The sequence below is a fragment of the Rhinoraja longicauda genome, chromosome 29 (assembly GCF_053455715.1).
Source record: "Rhinoraja longicauda isolate Sanriku21f chromosome 29, sRhiLon1.1, whole genome shotgun sequence".
NCBI lineage: Eukaryota > Metazoa > Chordata > Chondrichthyes > Rajiformes > Arhynchobatidae > Rhinoraja > Rhinoraja longicauda.
In genome coordinates this window covers 11654675-11667821 of record NC_135981.1, presented here as the reverse complement: position 1 = coordinate 11667821, position 13147 = coordinate 11654675, and the positions used below count along the sequence as shown (strand labels likewise).

At 40.6% G+C, this 13147-nt stretch overlaps 1 protein-coding gene across 9 annotated transcripts in view; it reads right to left on the bottom strand.

Moving 5' to 3' along the window:
* LOC144607700 (protein TANC2-like) overlaps positions 1-13147 on the bottom strand; it is a 458126-nt gene that overhangs the window by 310679 nt on the left and 134300 nt on the right. The window contains exon 1 of one of the 9 annotated variants that reach the window (XM_078424724.1): positions 2866-2980. The exons of 7 other annotated variants lie outside the window; for them this stretch is intronic. The gene's annotated coding sequence lies outside the window, so the exon portion shown is untranslated. Of the gene's footprint in view, positions 1-2865; positions 2981-13147 lie in introns of those variants that run through there. One more of the 9 variants, XM_078424726.1, reaches the window with a different exon arrangement.

The window sequence follows — 13147 nt, the reverse complement described above, 5'->3', positions numbered from 1 at the left end:
ACATTTGTATATTTAGTTTAGTTTAGAGATACAGCGTGGAAACTGGCCCTTCAGCCCACTGGGTCCGCGCCGACCAGCGATCCCCACACATTAACACTGTCCAACAACGCTAGGGACAATTTACACTTTAAACAAGCCAATTAACCTACAAGCCTGTACGTCTTTGGAGTGTGGGTGGAAACTGAAGATCTCGATGAACACCCACACAGGTCACGGGGGGAACGTACAAACTCCGTACAGACAGCACTCGTAGTCAGGATCGAACCCGGGTCTCCGGTGCAGCAAGCGCTGTACGGCAGCAACTCTACCGCTGCAACTCTACCGCTGCGCCACCGTGCCACCTGAATACCATAGAAAGGTATTCTATGCATAATTTTGCTTGCAAGCAATATTACACTACGTTTGCTTATTACTGTCAAGAAAATAATAGACAAATGAATGTCAATATTTGCTGGCTTCCTGTAAGGTCGATACAATTTGAAAATTATTTCATCCCATTTGCACGATTCAGCAACTTAAACAACCTCTTTGCAATTCTCAAGAAGTTGTGATATAATAAACAAATATTAACCATTGAGCCAAAGGCAGTAAAAAAGATTCAGACATTTAAACCTCTGTAGAATATCACTCATCATCTGCAGAAGCAACATAATGAACTCAGGATGATGACGAAGGATGATAACGATGAAAGCAACGCAGAAATGGAGGTGGCATGCAGCAGGGGTGGAGTGCAGCAGGGATGAATTACTTATCATCGCAGCAGTCAAAAGAACTCAAATCATGACTGCAGAACAGAATTATGTCTGAGGATAAGACACATAAAGCGATAGAAGATCTTGGCATAAAAGGCAAGGTAGCATAGACATGTAAAGATTTTTTGGAAGGTAGAAACAAATTTTAAAATGTAATTGCTGTAACATTGTAAAATTAATAATATGAACAATAATGGTGGTAGAGAAGATGCAGGTTAACCAGAAAAAATACATTAAATTTAGTAGCCAAATCACAATATTTCCTATACAAGAATAAAATAGCATCCAATGCAGATTTTTTTAAATGATATAAATAGTAAATTTGTCAGATAATTTAATACTTCATCCTTACCAAACTATAATCACAGTCGAGTAAATGTAAATTATAAGCAAAAACTAGCGCTGAAAATAAATTTTATTTGGTCCAATGCAGTACTTCTTTAAAATCGACTTTAATATTCATTACTCAAAATTCAAACTGCATTAACTCTAGCCAATGATTTAGAATATAAAATATGTACAGTGGAAAGATATTCAGTACTTAATAGTTAAATGCAGTGTTCAATTCATTCTATTTAATTGGACCATTTTGCCAGTATATTTATTCGTACACCAACCTGAAAGGTAACCTAAATGGGATTTCATCTTTTTCTAATCATTGCTAAATCTTGAAATTACAGTAAAATAATTCTCAGTGATAATTGATGAGTCAAAGCAACAGCTCCAAAAATAATTAATCTTTCTGAAAAAAAATCAAGGAACTGCCCAAATAAGACCAAAACAATTATTCGATAACAAAATTTATAATACTGTGTCTTACTCCAGTTTAGAAATCCTATCAGTGATGCCTAATTCCACCCCTTACTAGCGAACAATTCATTCATGAACATAGCACATCTGGAACCTTTGACAGTTATGGTACATAATCAACAATTAAGCCTCTCCAGGAATGTGTTCCTGTTCTCTCTTTCATTTAGTTCTATGACAAATGGTCTCTTGCCAACTGACTTCTCTGTAGTCTTTTCATTATTCAAACACTATTTCACTAGGATGACAAGACAAAGAAAGTCATGCAAAACGTGCAAAAAATTAAATGAGCCTGCAGAAAAATAATATTTTTATAAATTGAGACACTGGCTTCACTTTATAATTCATAGAGATAAATGTTTCTCTGTCATCATGAAGCAACAGTTATACATGGAACTTGCCACTAACATATTTTTCCAGTACCTAATTTGGACATTTCCCTCATTTCAGTCCTTCCCCTCAAAATGCAAATATGCTTTAAAAAAAAAATACAGATCAACAAGGCTGGTTTGGATAAGATAATAAAACTATTCTCTTTAATCCTTCCTCGGAACAAAATCAGTCCCGCACTGCAGCTACAATGAAACTACAGCCACATGAGTAAGGTCCTACATCTCATAGACTTGAACCTCATTATTTTCCTTTTGGCAAAACAGTCTTAATTACACTCAGCTCTTTGCCTGCATTCCGCAATAATAACCACCATTTTGTTTCCAGCGTATACTAGACAGATTTGCCATTCGGTCTTATTAGCATATTGTCTAATTTAGGCATAAAGCCATTGAAAAAGGCACGTGCGGCAAATGGAGATTTTATCATGGGAGCAAGTTTTACATATATTGCACTGGTGGCATTTGATCTACAGGTCTATAACATCAGCCGGGTACCTTTTTATCCCTGTTTCTCAGTCTTGAAGCTCATTTCACTGTACCTTCAATAATAAATTTCAAAATCTACACTTCAATATTTTCAGCACTTCTCCTTAGTGATTCTATACAACATGCTGTGTCATTTGTATTTCTCTCTTCTTTGCTGCCCTTCTGTGAATACCAATTACATAGCACACTTGTCTTGCAATTTCAATTTTAAAGCAAAGATTAACCCATTTTCTCTGTCTTCCCAATTTTGTCCTTGCTCAATAAAGCCAGCCTACCTCCCACTCTACATCTGTTTTGCTTGCCGTGATGATGTACTGGCATCAGATACCTAGAAAAATATGACTGAAGACAAAGCTATACGGAGATACAACTCTCTGCAATGTCCTAACTGCAAACTATTCCCCAGAAGGAATGCGATTGCCACCCACCTTTTTGCCTTGCTCACCGTGAAGATTACACATATTCCACTGAAGGAGCCACTGCAGCATTTTCAGCACTAGACAAAGGCGGTAGCGAGCTGGTGTAAAAGCAGAACAAATGGAACAAAGCAGCAGGAGCTCCAGCCATTTACTGCAGTCGTTATGCATTGAGTACAGTGCTTTCAACACCACCAGGTGTCTACGTAAAACCTTGCAGCTGCAGTGGGATAGTTAATATCTTTACGCCAAAACATCTCATTTCCTTCACACATCTTAACCCTTTCACCAACAAAACAGCTAAAAATCTTGAGAAAGATGCTACTACACTACGACTGAAGAACTGATCAGACACTAATGTTTTAATAGTTTGATCTAGTGCATTAGGTAAAACAAATGGATGTTTAATGACTATTTCTAACCGTTCTCCATTTTCCAATTCAATTCATATCAGTTCTACCTAAAGATGGGACAGTGATATACATCCATTTCACTGATTGTTACTGTGGGATCAAAACCATAAAAAAACATGAATTTTCTGTCGTCAACAAACAGTCTTTCTTGTAATCTGTTCTTGTATCACCACAGAGTCTATACTTATACCATGCCCTGTACGGTAACCAGTAGCTGTATTATTCTGAAGGTAGACACAAAATGCTGGAGTAACTCAGCGTGACAGGGAGCATCTCTGGAGAGAAGGAATGGGTGACATTTCAGGTCGAGACCCTTCTTCAGACTGAAGCGTTAATCAAGCATTTTGTGTCTATCTTTGGTTTTAACCAGCATCTGCAGTTCTTTCCTACACAGCTATGTTATTCTCCCTTGTACTACAAACATGTTTAACTTATGCTTGGTAAATTGGAGGACTGCACAACTAGAAGTGTTAACTCAGCATTATGTAAAGTTCTGACAGACACCTACACCTCCTATCCTGTAGCACAGTACTTCAGGTTGTCACAAGAAATGCACAAGACGAGCAAGTTACATACTTGTAGTGCTTTTATTTCTATAAAAAGTTTTAAAGCACTACGTATTTCTGTTGAGGGTGGGTGAAAAAGAAATTGAGCAAATACGTAACTGAGTAGGATGATGCATGGGAAGTCATTAAGAGGACCTCTCAAGTAACTAAGTTTAGAAACAGCTAAGAACGACCAGGGCAAAAACAGAACATTCAACAAACTACATAGGTCTGCAGTGCCTACACCCAAATGTCAACTTACATATCAATCTCATTAACGTACAATATGTACATGACAAAATAATATCTGCAGTTGACCTTATATTAAAATGACTTGTGTGCAAGTCCTTTTTTCCTGTCTCTGTTTACATCACCCACCCAGAATTTTAAACTTTACTGTTATGTGAGTACATGTCCTACTTATCCAGCAGCAATGACAAGAAGAGCTATTAGATAAATTATTTAAGCAAAACACCTAGCAATGCTGGCAAGATGGCAGAAACCTTCAACAATTTAAGGTTCCACAACCACCAATGAAAGAAATGATCAGTTATGTCATATTCATGGTGTCTCCTACACCTAATCACCAGAGCAACAAGTTCTTTCAATACTCTCAATCAAACCACCATGTAGTTGCTCATGGGAGCTGAGTTTGCTGTGTATCTATTGGTTATTACATCAATGATTTCAAAAATAAAATACATTGGGTTTGTAGCCCTTTGGGGCATCCTTAAATTGTGGAAGGCATTACACAAATGATAGCTCTTCCGCTTTATCAATGCTGGAAAAACTTCAGCATGTTACTGGCCCATGAAAACAAAATAATTAACAAGTTCACAGACACATCAACTAAAAAGATTTCAAATGGGACTATTGGGGTATAGATAACAAAATAATACCAGCACTAAAACAAAAACAGGAGGGTATATGGAATAGAAGGAATAAGCCATCTAGCTCCCATCCCTGCTCTGCCATTCAATAAGATTATGGTTAATCTTTTACCTTGTGCCAAAAATATTAAATTATGTTCTTGCATTGGTATTTTCCAGAAGGATACAACAGGTGATCCTGAATGTGAAAAATGGGCAATAAATTCATCAGACCACAAAAGTTCTGGTCCAAATCAAAAACATTGATGTACTTTTAAGAAAATCTAGCAGAAACAGAAGGGACAGTGGATTTCAAAGACTATGCCATTACTACATATATTTAGTACATCGTGAAAAAGGTTTAATGTCAGAATACCGGTGGATCATTTATATAATATCTCTTTTTAAGGAGGCGAGAAAGTGTCAGGGTAAGTATAAATCAGCCAGTTCAACATCAATAGTAAGATGGATGTTGGAATTGCTACCAAAGGAGGGAATGTAAAAGTGTCTAGAAAAAAAAAGTATAGTTATGAAGAGTTGGCATTGATTTTTGTTTAATTTTGCATGACAAACATTGAATTATACGTGGAAGTAATAGGGAGAACGGACAATGATAACAAAGTAGGTGCAAAAATCACCATTTTTCAAAGGTCTTTGATAAGGTAACCCATGATAGGCTGCTGCATAAGTCAGTCACGAGGGACATGGCAGAATGAATTTCAGTCTTCAGGAAAGAAAGGAAATTGTTGGACTAAAAATCACAATAACAATTCACAATGGAAGAAGGCAAGTACCCACTGACTCCCTCAGCTATCTGGACTACACTTCTTCCCACCCTGTCTCCTGCAAAAAGTCTATCCCCTACTCCCAATTCCTCCGTCTACGCAGCATCTGCGTCCAGGATGAGGTGTTTCACATTAGGGCATCAGAGATGTCCTCACTCTTTAGGAAACAGGGCTTCCCCTCTTCTATTATAGATGAGGCTCTCACTAGGACCTCCTCTATCCCGCAGCTCCGCTCTTGCTCCCCCTCCCTCCATTCGTAACAAGGACAGAATCCCCCTTGTCCTCACCTTCCACCCCATCAGCCAGCATATCCAACAAATTATCCTCCAACATTTCCGTCACCTCCAACGGGATCCCACTACTGGCCACATCTTCCCATCTCCTCCCCTTTCTGCTTTCCGCAGAGACTGTTCCCTCCGTAACTCCCTGGTCCACTCGTCCCTTCCTACCCAAACCACCCTCTCCCAGGCACTTTCCCCTGCAACCGCAGGAGATGCAACACCTGTCCCTTTACCTCCCCCCCTCGACTCCATCCAAGCACCCAAACAGTCTTTCCAGATGAGACAGTTCACCTGCACATCCTCCAACCTCATCCATTGTATCTGCTGTTCCAGATGTCAACTTCTCTACATCGGCGAGACCAAACGATCGTTTCGTTCAACACCTTCGCTCAGTCCGCCTTAACCAACCTGATCTCCCGGTGGCTGAGCACTTCAACTCCCACTCCCAGTCTGACCTTTCTGTCATGAGCCTCCTCCATTGTCATAGTGAGGCCCACCGGAAATAGGAGGAACAGCACCTCATATTTTGCTTGGGCAGCTTAAAGCCCAGCAGTATGAACATTGACTTCTCTAACTTTAGATAATTCTGCTGTCTCTCTATTCCTCTCCCCATTCCCAGTTCTCACACTGTCTTCCTGTCTCCACCTATATCTTTCTTTGTCCCCGTCCCCCCCCCCCCCCCCGTCATCAGTCTCGACCTGAAACGTCACCCATTCCTTCTCTCCAAGATGCTGCCTGAGTTACTCCAGCATTTTGTGATACCTTTGATTTGTTCCAACATCTGCAGTTATTTTCCTACATATTCCACAAGGATCAGTGTTGGGTTCAATGTAGTTTTATATTAATGCTTTTGTTGGAATTTAAAAAAAACAATTTTAAAATCTGTAGTTAATTCCAAATATTAACCAGGGGATAGTCAATACCTAGGAAGTCTGCAACAAATTACTGAGGACATAAATAATCCGATTGGATGGACAAATAATTGGCGAATTAAAATTAACACAGTGAAGGTAAGGTAGTATATTTTGGCAGGAGGAATACTTATTGGCAAGTGTAAATTATCCCTAATGGATTTGGATGGAGAGTTTATGTGTATGTGAAAGAGAATAGATTATAGGGAAATGAGTGGGGAAATGTGATTGAAACAAATCTAAGTAGGCCTGAGGAAAAATTACTCTCAGCATACAAATACGTCAGTCATTGAAAACAATATGGCAGGTTAGAAAATTCATTTATAAATACAATCCAAATACTAGGCCTTATTTCATGTGGTGCAGGGTTTAGTGTCCGGCTAAACCTGTAACCAAACTTTGGTTTGACCGCAATTAAACCAATGCACACTATTCCTCTCATCATATTGTTAAAAGGTACTCTGAAGCACCAATTGCCATTATTGATTGTTGTTGTTGGCATACGAAAGAAGAAGATTAAAAACATACGTCATTGTAAAGTGTGCAGAAAAAGTCTTCAAGGAGGATACAATAATCACAAAGACAAGTGTATCAGAAAAGGGTGAATAAATGGATTCTCTCTTCCTTGGAGAAAACGAAGCTGAATGTTCAGCTAATAAAAAGATTTTGATATAGTGGATAGAGAGATTGTTCCCACTTTTGGGAACAAGTATAACTGGAGGCAATTAATACACTAAATTTAAGCACAAATTCAGAACAAACATTGATACATAGTGATCGCTCACCCCCATTTCCTCTTGCATAGAAGGAATTTGTGCTGGCTCTCATAGCAACCATCATTTTTCCTACTTCGTTCCCTATTCATGTCCTTCCCCGGTTACGAACTCCAGACTCATGTACAGCCCCTACACATGAACAAATGTTTGGAGACTGTTGGGATGGATTTGCCACTGCTGTAGACCTGTAGACATTGTTTGTCATGTGGGATCTCTGTGCCAACATCTGAATGGTTCAGTTAAGCACCCCGATTTAACTACACAGTGTCCTTGGTTGGTCTACAGTTTTATTAAAATACTAGAAAAGAGGGCCCGTTGGGCCCGTCCCCACACCCCCCATTCTCACTCCCCCAGCCCCACTCTTACTCTCCAAGTGTGCCCGTTGGGCCCGGAAAAGAGGGCCCGTTGGGCCCGTCCCCACACCCCCCATTCTCTCCTCCCCCAGCCCCACTCTTACTCTCCAAGTGTGCCCGTTGGGCCCGTCCTCCTGATCTGTGTATGTCAAGTGACCACTATAGCCTTCATTCTTTTTTTTTTTCCCTAATCAGATGTGTGTTTGTTTTTTCCTAATCAGATGTGCAGTACTTTGGTCAACGTGGGTTGTTTTTAAATGTGCTATACAAATAAAACTGACTTGACTTGACTTGACTTGACTTGCAATAACAAAAAAGACTTCTTGGAAGCTTTTCGAAACAATGTAGCCGTCACAAGCTGAAAACTAAATCCTTGCTGAAAACTAAATCCTTTTCTGGAAACTTTTGGAAACAAATGTAGCCCCTTGAAGAAAAGGGTTAGAAATGAAAAATTTAAACTTTAATATCTCTCTAGCTTTAAAAAGGTAGCTTCAATTTGAACGAAAGTACTTACAATAGTTGCCCAGGTTAATGGTGAATACGGCGGTACAAAAATCGTACCGCTTTGGTGTACCGTCTAGGAGGAGTAGGGTTTGTAAGTAATCTTCCGTACATACACATATACATACATACATACGGAATGTTGGACCGCAGAGTTTTAGTATTATATAGATATATTGCTGGGTGGTCACATTTCCAATTTGCAAATTGATGAACAGTTCTCAGAAATAGAAACCTGGAGAGGCATCTACAATCGATTAAGGTCATAAGTGATAGGAGCAGAATTAGGCCATTTGGCCCAATAAGTCTATTCAGCCATTGAATCATGGCTGGTCTATCGCTCCCTCCTAACCCCATTCTCCTGCTTTCTACTGATAACCTCTGACTTCCATACTAATCAAGAATCTATCTCTGCCTTAAAAATATTCAATGACTTGGCCTCCACAGCCTTCTGTGGCAAATAATTCCAGAGATTCACCACCCTCTGACTAAAGAAATTCCTCCTCATCTCCTTCCTAAAAGAACGTCCTTTAATTCTGAGGCTATGACCTCTAGTTCTAGACTTTCTTACTAGTGGAAACATCCTCTTCACATCCACTCTATCCAAGCCTTTCACAATTCTGTACGTTTCAATGAGGTCCCCCATCATTCTTCTAAACTCCAGCGAGTACAGCCAAATGCCAACAAACGCTCCATACGTTAACCTACTCATTCCTGGGATCATTCTTGTAAACCTCCTCTGGACCCTCTCCAGAACCAGCACATCCTTCCTCAGATATGGTGCCCAAAATTGCTTGCAATATTCCAAATGCAGCCTGACCAGAGCCTTAGAGAGCCTCAGCATTACATCCTTGTTTTTGTATACAAGCTCCCTCAAAATAAATGCTATAATTGAATTTGCTTTCTTTACTACCGATTTGACTTGCAGATTAACTTTTTGGGAATCCTGCACCAGCACTCCCAAATCCCATTGCACCTCCAATTTCTGGATTCACTCCCCATTTAGAAAATAGTCTATGACTTTATTCTTACTACCAAAATGCATGACTACACACTTTGCTACACTATATTCCATCTGCCATCTCTCTGTCCACTATCCCAACCCGTCCAAGTCCTTCCGCTTACCTGCATTTTCAACACTACCTGCCCCCCCACCTATTTTCGTATCATCCGCAACGTCGTATATCATCGTATTCTCCCTCAATTGCATATTAACTCCCCATCCAGATATACTAGAGATAACTTACACATGCCTATTTAATTCCCAAACAACGTGTCCTTGAAATTTGGGAGAACATTAAAGCACCACAGAAAACCCAGTCACAGTGAAAACATGCAAACTTCACAGAGCACACTGTATGTCAGGTAGGATCAAACAGTCACTAGAACTGTGAGACTGCACCACAATGTGCAGTGCCACTTTGCTGTCCTTTCTCCAATGAGTGATGAGAATACTGACCCCATTACTATAGGGAGTTGATGAATGGAATTATTGAGGTACTTATAAGGGAAGGTTGGACAAGCATGAGGGAGGAGGAAATAAAAGGCAATGTTGACAGATTTTCAAGAACAATGGGAAGAGGCTCAAGTTGAAATAAATCCCAGCATGGACAGATTGGACCAAATGAACTGTTTCTGCACCATACATTCTGTGTAATGAAGCATCCTAACAACAAATATGCTGCCTATCCACAAAATATTATTAACTTTCACCATGTTTTTATATGCACTTCTTCCATAAGGAACATCTATAACCACATTTATAAAAAGGAATAAATTGTCAGACTATAATTCCACATTTCAAGTGTATATCAGTTCTGTTGCCCCAGGCCTCGGATGAAAGACAAAAACAAAATGCAAACATTTCTACTTGACTGTTTTTGACCATAAATGCTGACCACACAAAAAAGAAATGTAGTCACATTTTAATAATGCATTGCTAAACAATAATACAGCATCAATACTTTTTTAGGAAAGATTTTAGGAATGATCCTAAAGAAAACACTTTAGTTCTGAATAGCCCAATAGAAAATTATTTTGCCATAATAATCTATAACATTATTTAAAATGCTTACCCTTTCAAATCATCTCACAAGCTTGGTCTTTCTCTGCAACATCTGCGGCTGCTCTACCCTTCAAATCCTCCAATTTAAGTTTTCTTGGACATTCCCAATTCCCTTTATCACAGCACTGCCAATGTTGTGTCAATTATCAAATAGCCTATGAATTAAGGGTTCTATTTTATAGAAATGGTGATGCATCTGCGTGAATGTACGATCTTACCTTGCATTAATGATTAAAATCTAACGGTATGGTAATTGTTCTATTTGTTTGGACAGGATATACCTAGATTATATTTCACATTTTGTGATAGATCAGTGCTGGCACAACTCAGTGGGTCAGTCAGCACTATGGAGGGAATGGATAGGTGTCCATCAGTCTGAAGAAGGGTCCCAACCTGAAATGCTGTCTATTCATTCCCTCTACAAATGTTCCTTGACCCCGTATTACTCCAGCACTTTGTATTTTGCAACTAGAATAACAGCTGGATGTGGAGCTTTGACAATGCAGCTGACCGGTCATCACAATCTCCAATCACTTAGTTGTTTCTTGATATCACATGAAGCTAATACCTTTCTAGATGGGCAACCTCATATCCCATATTCATCTAACTTAGTAATATTGACTGTCAGTATTTGAGGCTTCTGCAATAATCCACCTAACAAAGCCCCTCCAACAACCCCCCCCCCCCACCCAAAATTAGTTTAAGTTTAGAAACCCTGCAGAAAATCTAACATTGATGATTAGCCAAACATCTAACCATGCTAGTACATTACAAATAATACAATAAATACTAATATTGTATTATGGCATCTTGTGTGGCATCTCACAGAATACCATCTGGTATCAAGCTACACCTCTGTGAAAATGAGATTTTGTTTCCACAATGACTCAGTGGTAGTCAATCCACAAATACCATCGTGGACAGATAAACTAACAAAGAACAGTATAGCACAGGTACAGGCCCTCCAGCCCATGCTGTCTCAGCTGAACATAATGCCAAATCAAATCAGTGTCTTCTGCCTGCACAGAATCCATATTCCTCCATTCCCTGCATAACAGTTGTTTATCTAAAATCCTCTTAAACCCCACTATCATATCTGCATCCAACACCACCCCTGGCAGTGCATCCCGGGCACCCATCACGATCTGTAAAAAAAACTTACACCTTTTAAATTTAAAATCTCTTTTCAATTTAAAATCTCTTCTAAATTTTGCTCCTGTCACCATAAAACTACGCCTGCTACGCCCAGGGCCATACGAGAACTGAACACTACCTTCTGCACTAGGCAACACTGTTAAACACTGTTAAAACTTTTGTACTTAATATAATTGTATTTATTTGTTTTTGCATTTATTGCATATATGTTTTTACGCACCGTCACGATTGGCTATTTTTTAATTTCGTTGTACTCGTTGCAATGACAATAAATGAATATTATTATTATTATTGACATTTCCATCGTGGGGGAAAAAGATTCTGACAGTTCATCCTAGCGATGGCTCTCATAATTGTATATACTTTTTTAAGGTCTTCCCGCCAGAGATAACAATACAAGTAGAAAAAGTGTAGGAAAATAAACTGCAGATGCTGGTTTAAATCGAAGGTAGACATAAAAAGCTGGAGTAACTCAGCGGGTCAGGCAGCATCTCTGGAGAGAAGGAATGGGTGACGTTTCAGGTCGAGACCCTTCCCAGGTTCAGCACCGGTCTCACAGTCCCCATGAGGCAGAATCTAACACCAGGTGGTTGACTCCGCTAGGTCCGACTGTTCCCCCCCTCCTACAGGGAACCTCAGTAGGGGTTCCACTGGGTCTTTCCCTTCCCCCTTTAGCCAGGTGGCCCCAGCTACTCCCCACCCATACAATGATCCTCATGCCCCCCTCCTCTCTGAAAACCAACCATCCCCTCACCAGAGATTGCCTCGGCCTCCATCTGCTCGCCGGCCTCCATCTGCTCGCCAGCCTCCATCCGACTCCAACCCCCACACTTGCCGTGTGTTCACCATGCCTCCTGACCTCCCCCGTTCTGACACCGAACGATCTGTCCTCAGCAGAGGCCTCATCTTTGTTCCCCTCCTCCCCCACCTCAATGGGTTCCGGGTCGGCCACGATGTGGAGCTCTTCTTCCGTCGCTTCCACCTCCGGGCCTTTTTCCATGGGAAGGAATCCTCACCACCCAGTGATGACCCCTTCTCCCATCTCCAGCGGAACCCTCCTCTTGGACTTCCCCAGCTGGCCATCTACCTTCACTAGACCTTTTTCATTTCTAACTGCTGGCAGGACATCAACCGCCTCAAATTTTCCACTCCCCTGACTTACTCTAACCTCTCCCCTCCTGAACGTACAGCCCTCCACTCACTCTGCAGCAACCCCGACTTAGTTATCAAACCCGCCGACAAGGGAGGTGCCATGATAGTCTGGCGCGCTGACCTCTACCGGACTGAGACCAGATGACAACTCTCAGACACCTCTTCCTACTTATCCTTGGACCATGATCCCACAGACGAGCACCAGGCCTTAATCTCTAACACCATTACTGATCTCATCACTTCCGGCTCTCTGCCCTCTAAAGCATTCAACCTTATCGTTCCCCAGCCCCACACGGCCCGATTTTACCTTCTCCCCAAAATCCACAACAGAACTGTCCTGGCAGACCCATTGTTTCTGCCTGTTCATGTCCCACCAAATTAATTTCCACCTACCCTGACTCCATCCTATCCCCCCTGGTCCAATCGCTCCTTACCTATGTCCAAGACACCTCACATGCTCTTCGTTTCCTCAATAACTTCTGTTTCTC